A 12,647-nucleotide genomic window follows, 5' to 3' on the forward strand; every position below is an offset into this window, starting at 1 on the left:
TATTCCCCTCGCTCGCCGCGCTCCCAGAAGGCCCGGCCCGGCCCCAGCCGCGCTGTCCCTTTAACGCGCCAGCCCCTCTAATTGATGTGTCTGGGCGAGTCTAGACTGGCAGTGATTGAACCGGCTCCCAATTACGCTCCGCACCGCGCCGGAGGGGAGCGGGCCCTGCCCCTGCAGCCGCAGGGCGAGCCGCCGCCGGGCCCCCCCCTCCCCGGCCATTGTTTTGCCGCAGCCCCGCGCAACTCCCCCCGCCCCGCTCCGCTCCGCTCCGCACCGCACCGCGCAGCCGAGGCAGACAATAGCGGGGGGGCTCCGCGGCGGGGTGCGGGCACGGCCGCGCTGGGCCGGGCCGGGGGTCCCCCACGCACGGCCGCGGGGCAGGCGGAGGGGAAAGGTGTCGGGGGCGTGCGGCCAGCCCCTCGCAGACAAAAGGGCTCGCCCCTGCCCTTCTCGGGGGGGGGGACAGCGAGTAAAAGCAGCTTCGGGAGGGGAAAAAAAAACAACCCCAAAAACTACTTTTTGCCTGTCTCTGAGGTGGAGGTAATAGCCGGTTGGGTTCTAGCGTGTCGTGTTCTGATTTATAAGGCCAAACAGGTAATAGAGATTAAATTCAACGCGGAGTAAGTTTCTCACTTTGAGATTAGAGGGCGTTTGGAATAACATACAAATTCAGAAGTAAAAGGCTTTGTTGGCATTTTTGTCACGGAGGTAAAATAGTCAATGAAATTACAGTGTCGATAAAAAGAAGCTAAAACCCAAAAAAATCAAACAAGCAACCTTTTCCAGTTCAATAACTATTAAACAACGGGAACCATCAAACATATCCTACGCTATTAAATACCAAAAATGCTTACACCATCGATTAATTTTTGGTGCATTGTTTTTTAAGTTAAAGCATTTGCATTCAAATATCAAACAGTAATTCGGTGCCATAACAAGGTACAGTAACTTCATTATAAATTGCCTTGCAGAACAGAGATAAGAAATACAGTTCCAACCATAATTAATTTTACAGCAATATAAAAATCTAATAAAGAAAAACAGCAGCAGGAAACATTTTTAACATTTCTGATTTGTCATTTACATATAATTTTGACTGGAAAAGCAGGAAAGTTTTAAGTTCTAGAAAAGGACTAAAACAAAACTTCAGCATTTGCTCAGAATTTCTTTTTAGGAGTTTCCAACCATTGGTACATGCAACCATTTTATTCTTTAGTTTATTTTTGACCTAACGATCCATAAGATCCAACCCGCCTCCTGGCTTTTTCACTTTTTTTTTCCCTTTTTCCCCCCCCCCCCCCCCCCCGTGTGTGTGTCCATAGAGCACATTTCTAAGATTAATCGTTCAGTTTTAAACTTGGAAGCATGAGGCATGCTGGGATTTCAGCTGAGGTCAAGCACCAATGTACCGAGCTGTTACTGTTACGCTCTCAGGGTACTCTGTGTTGCTCTCAAGAAGGGGGGGGCGAGAAAAGAGAGAGAGATGCTATATGCAGTGGCCTGCAGCAAGGCAAATCTCTCTCTCGATATGAAAACACAGGCATGTATATTAATATACCTACATATGTAAATATATATACACATCTCTAGGTTTTTATTTACCTACATACATATTCATACACACGTATCATCCATATGTGTATCTATACACACACCTCAATAGCTATATTTACATGCATCCATATCGTGTATATCTTATCTACACGCGCATATATAATAATCGCTATATGTGTACACACATACACCCCCATACCTGTATCAGCTGTAAAATTATCTCTTGAATAGACACACAGAAAAAATGTCTCCATCATACAAACGCTAGTTTTAATTTGAGATGAGATTTTTACAGTAAATGGCCATAACCACCGCCCTACTATTAGCCGATCAACCCTAAGGAGGAGAGATACACTTTTTTCCCTTAAAAGGTCTACTAAACACTATTGTATGTGTGTGTATACATCTCTACATATACACACGCGCGCACACACATATACATATATATATAGGATATATTTATAAAATAAAATAAAGATGTCAAAGCACAACTCACAGCTCCCAAGAGCCTAACCCGTGGATTTAAAAGCTAAACATCACAAGTTAGGGTCTCAGGGATTGAGAGGGGCGCAACAAACTATTTCTTGCAAAAAACAGGGATCAAAAATAAAAGATAAAAAGAAGAAAGAGGAAAAGGATAGCAGGCAAGTTCAATTCATGGCTCAAGATTACAAAACAGGACACACAGGTGGAAGGAAAGAGCTTCTCTAAGGACCCTCTGTTGAGAGAATACATTCCATTTTTAATCGTTTATACAAAAATGACAAGGCGCGGCAGGTTCCTTACAGCTTCCAACAAGGTCGCTTGCGACAAACACATGAAAAGTCTCCGCATTTAAATAACGAAGAGGAAGAAAGGAAGGGAAGTTTGGGGCAGTGACGGAATTATTTTCATTGTTTCAACGAAAAGGAATGCAGAAATAAGAGCAGGAATATGCAGGCTCTCCCTCCAGCCGCCTGGCACAAAGCATGCAGCAGCATAAAGGCGCTGCCTCCCCGCCCCCTCCGCCAGCCCCGCGGCCGGCAGGGATGGAGAAAAAAACCCCAGTTGCGAGAAAATCAGGTAGAAACTCACCATTTGGAAGCGGGGGAGGCTCCGATCTTCAGCGCCAAGAGCAGGGGGGAAAAGCCCGGCGGTGGGGAGGCGGGGGGGGGGCGGGCGGGACCCCCGGGCGGGCTCGGGGCAGGGGCAGGGGCTGGGGCAGGGGCAGTGCCCGGACCAGGCTGGGTGCCCGGCGGGTTTTGACACCCGAGCGAGCGCGGGCGAGCGAGCGAGTGCGAGCGTGCGGTGTGCGCAAGCCGGGGGAGGGAGGCGAGGGTGGGTGTGTGCAGCTGGGCAAGCCGCTTGCATTTTTAAAACATCTTTTTTTTTTTTTTTTTTTTTAAAGGGAATATATCAAGGAAAAGAAAAGGGGGAAAAGGAAAAGGAACCAAATTCCTCCGCAGCTCCTCGCCTGCCGCCCTCCTCCCTCCGCGCTCCCACCAATGCTACTGCTCTTGTTGTTATTATCGTTATTATTATTAAGAGACGGGGCTGGGGGGGTCTGCAAGCTGCGGCCCGCTCCTAGCGCCCGCATCAGCTGGGGGCGGCTGAGCCAGGGCCAGCCCGATGCCAGAGCAAGCCCCGGGCTGTCAGCGGGGAGGGAGGGCGCGGGCAGCGCCGCCGCAGCCCGGTCACCCTCCCCTGCCAGCCGCGGGCCGGGCTTCCAAAGGGAAAACCTGGAGAAAAACCCGCTTCCCCGGGAGAGGAGGGTCCCCGAGCACCGTGCACACACACACACACACACACACACACACACACAAAAGGGACTCCATCCTGCACCGACTCTTCTCCGAGCACCTTGTGCAACCCCAGCCAATGGAAATTTACGCCGGCCATAACCCAGAGCAGGATTTCGTCCCCAGCTTGCCACCTCCTTCTCCGCTCTTCTCCCCTTCCTCCCTCTTTCTCCCCCCACCCCCAAATAAATAATATGGATCTGCACCCTCCACCCATCTCTGGAACCGCTTGAGGCCCAGCGGCATAAGCGGGAAGAAGCCAAAACGTACCGGAGGGCCCGAGGTTAGAAATACAAAATATCCGCCGCTCCTCGCCCGGCGCTGCCGAAAGCAGGTCCCCCCCGGCCCCGGCCCCGCACGGCGGGCCAGACCGGCCCCGCGCCCCGGCGCTCCCCGCCACCGCACGGCCGGGGGCAGCGGTAACAGGCACCATTACGGAATCATCATCATTCACTCCGTCCTTTTCTCACCTCAGGAGTCTGAGCCCATTCACCAAAGTCCTTCCTCGTCCAGGATCTCAAATCTTTTCTTTTTTTTTTTTTTTTTTTTTTCCTCCTTCTGGATCAGCCAGTCCCGACATCATTAAACTATAGTCCTCCTCTTCCTCCTCCTTCCTTCTCCCCCTCTCTGTCTCCCCCTCTCTCTTTTTTTTTTTTTTTATTTCAAAAAGGGGGAGTGGGGGGGTAGCTGGGGGGGGGAGTAGACATAGCTGCATGAAGTGGCTGCCTTTTAGAAAGCACATTTAATCTTTACTGGCTCCCCTAGGCTTCGATGAAGTAGAAGGGAAAGGAGAGGAGAGGGGGAAAGAAAAAATACAGGCAAGGGAGGCTGTTGAGGGACAGCAAGCATCAGGCTCAAATCAACGACCAGATGAAAATGTACTAGACCACACTGCCCCCTCTCTTCCTCTCGCTCTGTCTCCGTCTCTCTCGCACACTCTCACTCCTGGAAAGCTCCAGTGTCTGGTTACAGACTCTTTTGGATCCTTCCCCCCCTCCCCACCCTCGCCCTTTGCCAACTATCCTAGAGATTCCTTGCATGCCTACTTAAATCTTTAACAGAATAAGGACTCGGCTCCCCCCGCCGCCAGCCCCGCACACACACACCAGCCCCAGTCACCCCTCCCCGATAATCTCTTAAGCTCCCGGGAGAAACCCGTCGCCGCGGCCGCCGGCGCATCCCCGGCGCGGCTGCCCCGGCCCCGGCCCCGGCGGGCAGCCCCTGCCCGCGGCACCAGCCCCGGGACCCTCCCGGGCAGCCGGGCACCCGCCCCACGCCGCTTCCTAAGGGGGTGCACGGGGCTGAGAGGGGAGGAGGGGGGGAAGTGGTGGGACTGCAGCCCTTCGCCTAGCATCCCTCTGGCTGGATCTGGATTTTAAAACAATAAAATCCACCGCTGCTATCTCGGTTTCCCCCCCGCTCCCCCCCTCCGCCACACTGCAGCCCGCAGCCGCCCGTGGAAATCGCACGCCCCACGTCTGCATTGAGGCAGGCAGACTGCCTGGCTCATGCCCGTGATGACTTTAGAACTGACAACCTCCTCTCCTCGACCCCCCCCCCCCGCCACCCACCCCTCTGCTCAATGGCAGCACTGCTGCCTCTCACACCAGACTATATTTGCAATATGTGCTAATTTACCAGCTATATGCCCTTGGATTTTAAAATGAACTCATCAGTCAATGTTTCTAGTACCGATGCTCCCTCTCCCTCCCTCATACACACCCTCCACTGCAGACATGTTACTCATTCTCCAAGCATTTCCTCTCCGAATGTCCGTCAGACGCATATACACTTCATTGATCAAACCAAATCCCTTGATAACAATAAATAATAATACAGACAGTTAACATCAGCGGGGAGCGGAGCAGGGGGGAGAGACAAAGATGACGACTAAATCTGCATTGTGCTTTATGAGGCTGATTCCTGCATTTTCCAGAGATGCGCTACACAATGCGGAGCGCAGGTATGCCCCCGAAGAGAGAGCACACACCTAGCCATGCGGGGCCTCACCCGGGACCCCACGTTTGCCTGAGCAATGGGGCTGGGAGGTGGGAGTGTTAATGCCCAATACCTGACTCTGCGCAGGCTTCAAACGGCGCTTGTGGGAACAGAAGGTGCTACTCGCTATAAAGGAGAGGAAGCACCTAATGCAAAATACAGAAATAAATAAAGAAGGCGGTTTCTTTGTTACGCTGTGCGCTGCACAGGTGCTTAGGACTTAAAGGCATCTGGGTATCCAAAGACCCTGATGGGTGCATAGTGGGATTTTCGGAAACACCTTCTTAGCTCCCGCTGAAATCTGTTCCCTTTGTATTGAAGACAGAGAGCACCTATGCAAGAAACCAGGTTAGGAAGACGGTCTATTAAATATCCCTCTGTTACACGTGCCAGGTATTTCAAGGGCTTTGGAGCTTCTGTGGCTTTATTTCCTAGTTTTCTGGGGCTAAAATGGGGGAGGCAGGAGAAGCTGCCTCTTGGGATTTTGGCTAGTTAGACATCTTGTGTGGGTCTGGCAAAGAGAAAGTGACTGCAGTGTAAGTGTTCGGGAAGTTGGGGAGGGTGGGGCTATCTAGAAATCTTTGACTCACTGGGGTAACTCCCTGAACACAGGAATTAAATTATTACTCAAAGCAAGCTGCATTTTATGAGCAGCAGCCTTAGAATGAAATTCTGCATGCATACAGAGTTTGAAACAACTAAAATAAACATATGGAAATAAATATACAATATGTAATTAAATTATTGGGTGCAATGCAGAAGTCCCTGGGTGATAGAGGAGGTGGGATTATGCAGTGAAGTCAGTCCAGGAATCCATGGATACAATTTTTCTTATTTATACCGACATAATCCTGATTGACATCAACCTAGATAGGGGAAGAATCAAACCCTGTGTACTGAAGGATCTAATCTTTGGAAAAAGTAGACTGGATTAGAGAGACTGTATCTGCCAACCATCCTTTCACTCCCCTTACAGATTCCCTCACCATCACAGCAGTGTGCAAGATTTTGCCATCACATAACAATTTACACCCATTGTCTTTTTCGCCTCCCGTTATCTTCCTTCCAAAAAAATGTTTGATTTTTTTTTTTTAAGTTTTGCTGCAACACATAATTTCTTTATACAATTTAACCAAGTCTTTGGAGGATACTTATTTCAAGCAGTTAACACCTGACCCCAATTTTTGTGGGTAATTAGTGAGCTAGATAACCACACAAAGTGGGTAATTATTTAGTACCCAAGGGTACTGTACAAGAGGGTAGAGGCTGGCAATGTTAACAAAAGCACATCTCTAATTATTGTATCTTACACTGGTGATGTTTTAAGAATAGTTACTCCATCTAATGATCCATGATAAATCAGTAAACTATTTTGCTTCCCTTAGCATATATGCGTGGTCTAACCAAGGACAGTGTGTGAGGGCAAAGCAAATTGAAGCCCCAACTTTGGAATACGCACAGGCCCCAAGCGAAGCGAGAGGCATCCACCTAGAGAAGGGTAGTAAGACTGGAAGCGTCTGCTCTAGAACAGCAGCGGCAGAGCTTAATAGCCATCACTAATAGCTAACAGGTTGGTTGAGGCGACGTGAAAAGCCATGTAGGAAGAAGCTTGTAGAGCGTGCCTCAGGGTCTACTTCTTGCTTAGGTAATCTGGCCGGGCTGACGGATCTTTGTATACAACAATAACCCTAATCATGTTTTAACCGAGTTCGGTCTTGCTTATTGAAAATCGCTTTGAAAGCTGTACAAATGAGGCATTTTGTGTTTGTGGAAGGTCAGGGCCGAAAGGCAAGAGAATAGCACTGGGGGAAAAAAAAAATCTTATTTGATGAATTTCAATTATCTGCCATCTCCAATATTTACGTTGCAAAAACCGCATTTCCCCCATGGAAAATATTACATCCTCAGTAGATTTTTTTCACAAATTTAAAAAGAAGGAAGAGATGGGAACTATTTTGAAATAGAAACTAAGTAAGAAAGATTCAACTACCAAAAAAATGTTTTTGATCATGAGAACCATGTGAAAAGAAGCGTTATGCTGGAAACAGATCCATAGTCTTAAACACAGCGGTCACTATCCACTGACCACTATTTGCAGCATTACACACACACATAAGGACATCTTCAAACCAAGACATTACGCTCAACGGAAAAGCACTTTCCTTTTTTAATTGCTTTTATGAATCATCACTAACATCCGGACACTTCATTTACTAGAGTCCAGTAACCTTGTTTTTCAAAGACTCAAATTCCAAAACCTAAGGGCCTCCAAGCTGGCACAAAAAAATAGAGGCGTTATTCTCTTTTGATCATAGCCACGTATTTAACTTAGCTTGCCGCTTTGGGGTCGTTCAAGCCAGGCACTACAGAAGAAAACACAAATGGTAACATCACCTGGCACTGTGACCACCAGGAATTTGAAATTTAAACAGAGAAAGTTTGAGGGGTTTCCGCAACTCCTCGTATTTCTCTTTTGTTCTGTGGTTTTTTTGAGTGAAATAAGTGCAACTGAAAGAGGCCTGAAAATTGTTCTCATATTTAAAAAGGGGCCAAGTCTCCGCAGTCCATTTAGTCCTGAGCATGTCTGGTCATATTACCAATGTGAACAGGTTAAGAAGGGAAAAAAAAACAAATGCCAGAATTGGGGATAAGTTCAGAGCAGCTGTGAGGTAGACACTTGTCTACTCTGAACCGCACCAGAAGACTGAAGCTTCTTTCGTGTGCTACAGGCCATTTAACAATCCAGTAATTTATAATGTTTGACTGCTACCATGCTGAGGTGGATATAAATAAATTGGTATCCCCTTCACTAATCCTCCTAAGGACCTGGTTTGCAGGAAAAGTTCTTGCAGAAATGGAGTGAGAGGAAGTTTGCAGAGAGAAGCTGGAAAACAGAAAGAAAGAATGAATTTAATCATGGAGACAGGTTCAAAGGAAGAAGAGACTTTGGTAGATGCACAGTTATAGCAGAAAGCAGAGTAAACACAAATTATCACTATTTTTTTCTGAGACCAATTGGAATTAATGATTCAAAGCAGAAGACACATAGGAGAAGGGGTGCTCAGCCAGAAAGGATGCTTTAGGGACTTAAGCATTAACTATAAAACCTTCAGGCCTTTTTGAGACAAGTCAATAACTTCACTCTAGACAAACTAGATCATTTAGGAAATAACTTTAAAATAACTGTTCTATCTCAGCTATATGGACAGCATATATGATAATACATGAGAATAGTTTACAAATTAATAAAATGTCTTCAGTGGAGAAAAAAGTATTTTCTAATACAAATGAAGAATTCCAACAATGTGAGGAAAGGTATAAATTCATAGAGTGGAGTACATCCATGGAAAGCAAAGTTGGGCAAAGGTGTCATGATTTGGGCATTACCAGAAGAATGCTCTATCAGGTAAGGAGTTATAGCAACAACCAGTTATAGCAGGAGTTTGACAACCAAAAGCTACTAATTTGAACGTCACTGATTTGTATACATTGTCCAATTGCACATAAAGTCAGTGATAAAATCACTTCACCTCTTCCTACCTTGCTTCCCCATATATAGAACCATCACGACAATGCTTACCATGTCCTTGGAGTGTTTTGATGTCCTTGGAAAGTAAGTTGCCACATCCAGATTACTTTTGTTATCCTCGTTTGATACCCTGTTAGTCAACAGAGAGGACGGAGGGTGGTTGAAGATCATGTAAATTCCCTTTCATCACCGACAATTCCTTTTAACCTGACTCACCCATCCACTTTCACCTCCAAACCCAACAAGGCATATGTTAGCAAATCACCTCACCCAAGCACTATCCTGACAGCAACACAGCTTAAAAAGGGGTGGTTGTATTTTCCTTCCATCCCCCAATTCTGCTAACAGGTTTCTCAAAGATCTTTGAGCTCCAACTATATCAATCCCTGGATAATGGAGATCAATCAAAATAATAAGGTGAGAAAGCCATAAACCAATTCTATCCCAAGGTGAGTGAAGCAAGCAAAAAGCAAAATGAGGCAGTGCCGTTCACCTCCTGGTGAAAGGCCCTGGAATTCTGCACCATTCGGTGCCCTTACTGAAAACCAAGTCTGGGGAAATGGGAAGAGTTCAACAAAAGGTCAGTGGATGTAACAGAGGGATTTGAAAAGAAAGGTTACAGAATGAATTCATCCGGTATCAAAGAAAGAGTATGAGAAGTGGGAACGCAGTATCTAAAGTTATGCGCGTTTTGTCTATGGGGAGTTCACAATCTGCCCTTATCTGTGACTTCTCCTATACATACCGGATTTAACCGAACTCTGAAGCTCAAGGTGAAATTCGAATTTATGTGGATGAAGTCACGCAAAAAAGTATTACATCTACTCTTGCATGATTTGCCATTTCCATATCACATAAAGCACCTGAAAACCCTCATATTTCACATGGTTTGAGGTCCACCAAAAGTTTCAAATAAGACTCGATTCACTTAAAACGTGACGAAAGCTCCAAGAACCTCACTGAAATTTCAGATAAATCTAACCTGTTTTGAGCTGGTGACATAATTTCTTAAGATCTGAGGCTTCATACTGAAAGTCTGACAAATTTTGAAATATTTCAGTTACTAAGCGATGCAGCTATATTAACATGTTAACCTACAAGGTTGCTACAAAAACTTTGGTCAACATTTAATCCTTTTTTAAAATTTACTGAAATTTCAATAGAATCATTGCATGAAAAAGATGGTGTCCCTCAATCAACACTTTCTTTTTTTTCCTGAAAAAGCCAGTAAAAATAATACACGTTGAGGCTGTTCAGTTAGAATCTAAACTGCTGAACCTAGATTCAACTTCAGAAATATGCATAAAATTTAGGGACATTTTGGGAATCTGACCTGGCAGGAAAAGTAGAAAATTAAATTAAAATTAGAAATCCAGGAGACTAAGAGCAGAGCTAGAATGAATTATATTTCAATAGGTAAGAAGTGCTAGGGTCACTCTCTAAAAGAGAGGTTGTAATTCAGCGATGGGAGGGCAGAGCCTGCTGCCTGCAGTCCACAGATCTATTCCCACCTCCTCCATGAATTCACTGTGGACCCTCAGTCCTGCAGTCCATTTCCAATTCTCCCCTACATAAAAACAACACAAATGGGTAACATAACTATTGCACATAAGAAAGGAGTTGTGACTCTGAGCCTTAATGAATGTTTGTAAAGAGCCCTGAGAGATTACAGGGACCTGAAGAACCTCAAAGCACAGTCATCCTTAAATATCCCCCAGACTTTCTGTTAGACTCTTAGCCCTTTTCACCAGCGTTGACTTTCTTTTTAAAGAGAGGGTGGAATTATTTAAAAGATAAAACAAACAAAGAAATGTTTTTCAGGTTTTCTAGTACTCCAGCTACAGCCTGCACTTGACACAATTTGAAAAAAAAAATTAAACCACACATGAGGGCATATTTCTCTCAAGAAAAAAAATACTTGCCTCAGCCACTGCTTAAGAATTAAACCAAAAGATAGGACACCAAAATATTTTCTACAGCTGGTTGGTGGGCCCAAGCCACCGATCCCTGTGCAGGGACAGGGCAGAAGCTGGCACAGAACCAGCCGGAGGAATCCCGTGGCAAGAACTCAAAAGACCTGTTCCTAGTCCCAGCCCTGCCGCCCGACGTGCTGAGTGGCTTGGGCAAGTCTCTCCATCTCTTTGCGTTTCCTCTGCTGCCTGCCTTATCTATTTAGACTGCAAGCTCCTGGGGACGGGGGGTGTCTTCTCGCAGGGTATCTACATGATGCCAAGCCATTTAGGTATTGCTGTCACAGAAATAACAGGCTTGGGCACTTTAACACAGGGGAAGTCTGAATGCAAGTGCTGTCACCCCTACGTCTTGTGAAACCAGACACAGAGGTCTTGATATACAGTAACTTATTTTCAGTTGCCTCACTGGCGTGGAGAGTGTATTAGAAATTAGAAAGCCACATATCAAGAGGCATGTGACAGACAGAATGAATGTCAGAATGCGAGGAAGACACGGCAACCTCTGAGGACTTACGTTTGGCCCATCGGACTGCTCAGTCTCTGCATGCCAGAAATAGCAACAGGACGCAAGCGCAGCAGCCAGTCTCCCCAGTCCTGGTGCCAGTCCATACTTCTGCATCACTTAACGTTGCAGTACAGGTTCTAGTACACCCTAAACTTAAATTTAGTTGTTTTTATAATGCAAAAAGACAGTGTAACATTTTTAAGAGATACAAAATGAAGAAAACAAACAGAACAATCTGAATATCAGATTACTTAACTTACCATGACAGTAAATGACATTCTTTAATTACGATTTTCGAAGTGTAATATTAACATTTTCAAGTTAGTAAAAGTAGTATTAGATTATAAATATTGTCAATTTTAACTCTATACAGCTAATAAATGTATATGTCAGCATGGAGGTAGTCCATACGAAACATTTCTTCATAGAGATATACAGTATGCTCACTTGCAATTCTAATATGACATGCAACATGACTGTCTGAGCAATTCACATATGATCAGGTCCTCTGTCTTTACAATACTCCTTATGAGGAACAAGGACCTCTGTTTTATAGACAGTGAATAAAAACAAAGAAAAATAAGTGACTCATCCAAGATCCCATAGGGAGTCTGTAGCAGAATTTCAGGGTCTGCACCAACAGCTTAATAAAAAAAAAAAAAATTGTTCCACTATAATGGTAGAGGCTGTGCACTGTCTTCGCCCCATTAATAATAAAACAAGACAGGCCCCATGAGCTGAATACAAACAAGAATCCCTCACAGTGGAGACAATTTTTAAATTACAAAGCTAATTCACCTGGTGTCTAAGAGAAATCTGAGCTCATGTTTCCCAGGAACAACTCCTGCCAGTCACAACAGTAAACACCTATTCCCTGGGTGCCTGTGACTACAGAGAACCACGATTCTGACCCTGGTGCACAGAGAAACCCCTCCCAAACCAGCCTATACCTGGGATGATTCAGTAGCAGCACTTAATTCTTATGATTTGACCCGCACAGGTGGCCTCATGCTTCATGCTAGAACAGGCTGTCCACATGTCCAACTCAGCCGCAGGTCCCAGTTCATTATTTGATCACTTTCCTGCTTAATTGCCATTTTTAATTACTTGCACGGTGACAACAAAAAGTCAATCTAGCAACAGAAATCCATTCTTTGAACAACTTTTTCTTAGACACAAACTATTGCTATATAAGCCGTTCCTGATTAATATGGGGCCCTCTTGGGAAAGCCACTGCCTGTCTACTGATTTCATTTCCTACGTCTTCTCTTCAACTGACAATTCAAGTCCCTAAAAAGTAAGGGCAAAAG

General features: G+C 45.5%; 1 long non-coding RNA gene across 1 annotated transcript; it reads right to left on the reverse strand.

Moving 5' to 3' along the window:
- Positions 1 to 6,430: 6,430 nt before the first annotated feature.
- Positions 6,431 to 11,582, reverse strand: LOC142092559 (uncharacterized). The gene is made up of 3 exons (XR_012677116.1): positions 11,347 to 11,582; positions 8,911 to 8,989; positions 6,431 to 8,214 (listed from the first exon to the last, which is right to left on the reverse strand). It is a non-coding gene; the product is annotated as an uncharacterized LOC142092559 (long non-coding RNA).
- Between the last annotated feature and the right edge of the window lie 1,065 nt (positions 11,583 to 12,647).

This window comes from Calonectris borealis, chromosome 24 (genome assembly GCF_964195595.1).
Source record: "Calonectris borealis chromosome 24, bCalBor7.hap1.2, whole genome shotgun sequence".
NCBI lineage: Eukaryota > Metazoa > Chordata > Aves > Procellariiformes > Procellariidae > Calonectris > Calonectris borealis.